Source organism: Schistocerca gregaria, chromosome 1, assembly GCF_023897955.1.
Source record: "Schistocerca gregaria isolate iqSchGreg1 chromosome 1, iqSchGreg1.2, whole genome shotgun sequence".
Classification (NCBI taxonomy): Eukaryota; Metazoa; Arthropoda; class Insecta; order Orthoptera; family Acrididae; genus Schistocerca; species Schistocerca gregaria.
This window is the reverse complement of record NC_064920.1, coordinates 689,461,996-689,466,686: the sequence shown is the minus strand read 5'-3', so window position 1 is coordinate 689,466,686 and position 4,691 is coordinate 689,461,996. Positions and strand designations below refer to the sequence as shown.

General features: G+C 42.4%; 2 non-coding genes across 2 annotated transcripts; one reads left to right on the top strand and one right to left on the bottom strand.

Annotated features, from left to right (window-relative positions):
* Positions 1-3,237: 3,237 nt before the first annotated feature.
* On the bottom strand, positions 3,238-3,310 carry Trnaa-agc (transfer RNA alanine (anticodon AGC)). The gene has a single exon. It is a non-coding gene; the product is annotated as a tRNA-Ala (tRNA).
* Positions 3,311-3,484: 174 nt separating this feature from the next.
* Positions 3,485-3,557, top strand: Trnaa-agc (transfer RNA alanine (anticodon AGC)). The gene has a single exon. It is a non-coding gene; the product is annotated as a tRNA-Ala (tRNA).
* The last annotated feature ends 1,134 nt before the right edge of the window (positions 3,558-4,691 follow it).

Here is a 4,691-nt window from a genome sequence, read left to right as displayed (position 1 = left end):
GAAAGCTTTAGATTCGAAGAACAACTTGCAAAGTATGAACTGAACTTCCAAACTCTTGCTCAATAAGAGCATAGTATATAATCAACAATGCTAAATTCATAATACTGGTGTCCTATTTGTTTAGTTTACTTCTGAAAAATTGCATATATTTCTTTCGTTTACCTTCTAATGTAACAATGTACTCACTATTTAAAAGGTAAAATTAATTTTGATTATGTTGCTGTCTTTTCAATAACGGATCTTCTGAAATAATTTAATTAATTCCGCATTCGAAATGCCGTATTTCGACCAAATGATGCAACTACAATGGTGGGAGTTCTGTTTATTAATAGGCGATCAAGACTGTTGTTTCCATTCTCCTCCGTCTCGTCCAGTGCAACAAGGTTACGAAGTATTGTCGTAGGCCACTGATATTAATGAAAGCGAAAAAAATCCGTAATTGTTTTAGTATTATCTTCTCATTCGTCAGAAAATGAAAACCATATTAAATTTCGCGGACGACCGAGAGATATACTATACCGAAAAGCGCATTCCCTTTACTTCGCCCAGCATGCTTTGTTATTTTAAGTGTGTCTGCGCCATTTGGCTGTCAAATGAATACTTACCTAATACAGCGTAACGTATACTAATGGAAATGGAAAAATAGAGGCGGTGAAACCCGAAACTTGTATAGGGTGAGTCAGAAAGAAAGGGACATACTTTTAGGCTTGATAGCAGGCCTATGGGCGATTCTGAAAAAAAAAAACTTCAAGTGAACGTATACCCTTTCTTAATTCTACCCAACAACAGCTGTTTAAAAATCACTAGTGTCCGTCGCATATCCTACTTCACCAGCACCCACGTGCGAATACAGGAGAAGTGACATTAGGCTGTGCACCGTTGTCTTTACTAGCCATTTCGTACTGCTGTACGCCCAGTGTCACAATGCCTCACTGAAACACATCCTGGGCGTTCGAATGGTTGCCATGGGGTCATTTCTTGGCCGCTGAGGTCACACAATCCTGCTACATTAGATTACTGCTTGTCGGGTTGGCTTAAGAGCGAAATCTGCAAGAGCAGAGTGGACATAAAGGTGGAACCTCTCGCTCGGATTGCACAGGCTTGTACTCAAGTAAAGGAGCGTACTAATGAGCTCCGATCAGTAACATAGCAGCGGTCTACAAGAACTGCAAAATGCACTGCAGTTGACCGCTGATTGTCTCAACATCTTTTGTGAGGAAATGTAAACAATTAAAATATTAGGTCGCATTTGCAATCACCTACATTTGTCCTGATCCCCATTGTTTTCGTTACTTTCCTCGGAGACTTAAGAACAGGACATACGTTCATACGAATTTTTTTGTTCAGAATCTTTAATACTACCACCCCTCAATGCGTGTACATTTCCTCCTGACTCACCCTAATACAGCCTACACCGAACAACAGCGAGATGACTCGCTGGTTGGACAGACAGATCAGCATTGTCACATCAGTATTGTCACAGGCTTTGGACTTCTCCATTTACTAGCGAAATTTTTGTGATGAACATTTTCTCCGTCAAAAAGATTCGAGCTTACTTCTTCTGGATAGTGCGCCGACACGCATATAAGTGTTAGCGATCTCGGCTACGGAGGTTGCTTCAAGTGACAAACTAAGAATAAAAGGATCAATGCAGCGCCCTTCCACGCTGCTCCTTTAACCGCTCTGCTGGTCATCACGTTTTGATGTTCCGACGGATACAGCAAAAGAACTCTTTCAAGCTAAATACTTTAGCTTATCATAAGGAAATCGTGGTAAAGTCCCTCGAACTCGAGTAAATCCCAATGACATAGTAGTAAGCTTAAAAAATACAAAAGAATAAAAATCACCCCCTAAAAAATTAAAGCTAATAACATACTTATAAAAACAATTCTAGTATATTTCGCCACAAAAATCAAAGTAAAACCGCCTGCACCATACTCACTATTAAACACTGAAACTAATTCAGACTCCCCTTCAGCAAACTCAAAAGGAGTTCGGTTAGTTACAGCAAAACAAGCTAAGGCTAAAGGAAAAGATATAATAATAAATCAACGATAAAGATGGTAACTCATAAAATCAAACATATTGAAACTACCAATTAAAATAATTAAAGCTAAAGGTTAGTCTAACCTCACATGAAATAGTCTGAGCAATAGAACCAAAATAAACTATCAGAGAATAATGTGAATTTGAAGATCAATTATTACAGCATAAATACCTAGTCTAGTACAACATAAGAAAAATAAAAACCTATAAGAAAAGGAAAACATGTACGTGAAATAAGGAAAAATTACCCAAACGGCCAAAGAAATTATTACATTGAAAACAGGAGAGAAATAATAAGGCAAATAATTAGATAGAATAGCAATGGGCTGGTCCTTACAAATTAGCTTATTAGCATCACTAAAAGGTTGAGGAATACCAAAAAATCCTACCTTATTTGGACGCTTACGAATTTGGATACAGCCTAAAACCGTACGCTCCAGTAAAGTTGAAAAAATCCACACTAACTAAAACACAAATGAGCAAAACAAGAAAATCCGAAGAAAATGTAAATAAATCGTAAAGTATCAATACTACTTCTAGACAAAAATCTACATAAATAAACTCTAAATTAAACACATTAATGTGCCAAAACAGTAATCAATAATTAACGGTCAATAATATAAAAATATTTTACCCACATAGTCCTTTCGCACAAAGATAAGTAAACAGTGTTAGGACAGAAACCGACCTGGCTCACGCCGGTCTGTACTCAGATCATCTAAGAATTTAAAGACCGAACAGTCCTAATTACTAGACACCTGCACCCAAATTTTTTTTTAATCCAACATCGAAGTCGCACTCTGGTTTGACGATATGAACTTTCGGAAACAATTACGCTGTTATCTCTAAGGTAACTTAATCTTATGATCATAAATTATGCATAAAAATAATAAACATAAATCACTGATATGATAATGAAGAGTGTATTTATTCTTCATGTCACCCCAACAAAACATTATCATCGAATATAGAAAGGTCAACAAAAAGTTATATGAAATGTTAAGTTCTATAGAATCTTCTCGTCCTGGAGATAAATTTAAGCCATTTGACTTAAAAGTTAAATCCAAAAGTTTTTTTAAAAGACAGTTGATTTCTCGTCCATTCATTCCAGCCACTAATTAAAAGATTAATGATCATTCTACCTTTGCAGGGCAAAAATATCGCGGCTCTTTTTTCTTCCAAAATAATATCTGGAGGCGCCGGGTATCGATCCCGGTACCTCTCACATGCTAAGCGAGCGCTCTACCATCTGAGCTACGCCCCCAGCTGTTTGAGGTTTCCTGGTAGCACAGTCTGTGTGCGTGGCCGAGGTTTCGCTGGCACGCATGGAGGCAGAGCGGACGACTGGGTGGGGAGAGAGGAGGGCGTGGTCGGGCTGGCACCCAGGGCGCTGGCCTGGAAACAGGTGTACGACGTCGAAGCATACAGTCTCGTGTCTGGGGGCGTAGCTCAGATGGTAGAGCGCTCGCTTAGCATGTGAGAGGTACCGGGATCGATACCCGGCGCCTCCAGTAGCTATTTTGTTACTGTTACAGCTTTGTGTGGTGGTGTGACGCTTGACAGATTAAAAGTCTCCGAAACAAATAGATTGCTTCTGTGACAGTAGTTCTTCGGTCTTATAGGAAGATGGATAGCGACGCATGTGTGTAGACGGAAGGGCACCATCGAAACCTAAAGGCTGGGCCACTTTCAAACGGCAGTCTGCCGCCGGCAGTGCTGCGAGGCGGTTACGCGCCAGAGCGCTGCGGGCGAGGCGCGCACGGTGTGTTTGTGTTTACTTCGGCCGCTGTAAGTGCCGTTTTCCCTTCTAGACCACCATGGCGCACAACTATCGGAAGAAGACATTACGTTTCAACTTTTGTTCCGACTTTGCCCGACCCAAGGCCCTGGAGGTAGAACGATTTATTCGCGATGAAGTTAAGATACCACCAACGGATCTAATTGGTATACACTTGTCGATAGTTAGCAGTACCGTCTACGTCAAAATGATCAACGATGCGGTGTGCGATAAGGTGCTTCAAGAGGCAAAACGTGGACTGCGCTTCTGCCATTCCGACGGCAACGTCGGACCCGTTACCGTCGATCACGCAGGTCTCGGCACACGGACGATAAGGATCTTCGAACTGCCGTTCGAACTACCTGCAGACGTCGTCATCGAGGCGCTCCGTCCCTATGGCAACGTTATGGAACATGTTGCCGAACGATGGGTACAATTTCAGACCTATCCCGTTTTAAACGGAGTTAGACAGGTCCGCATCGAGTTGCAGAAACACGTGCCTTCTTATCTACGTATTGGAGGCTGCCGTGCCATTATAATGTACGACGGCCAACCTCGAACCTGTTCCGGTTGCGGGTAAGAAGGTCACCTACGGTCTGAATGCATTCAACGACGTGTCGCGCAGCTCCCGTTGTCGGAAGCGTCCGTCACACCCATGATGACCGCCCTACCGGTCACTTACGCAGCGGCTCTTGCCACGTCTACAGTTTCGTCCAGTCCGTCGCCTGGTCCTTCCGATCGGCACGTCCCACCGTCCCAGTCACCTATGGACGGTGCGGACGTCCCACCTGACAACCTTGCCGCCGAACAGGCTCCCGCACCGGACGCTGAGGAGAACAGTACTTCTTCACAACACCTGTTTGACAAT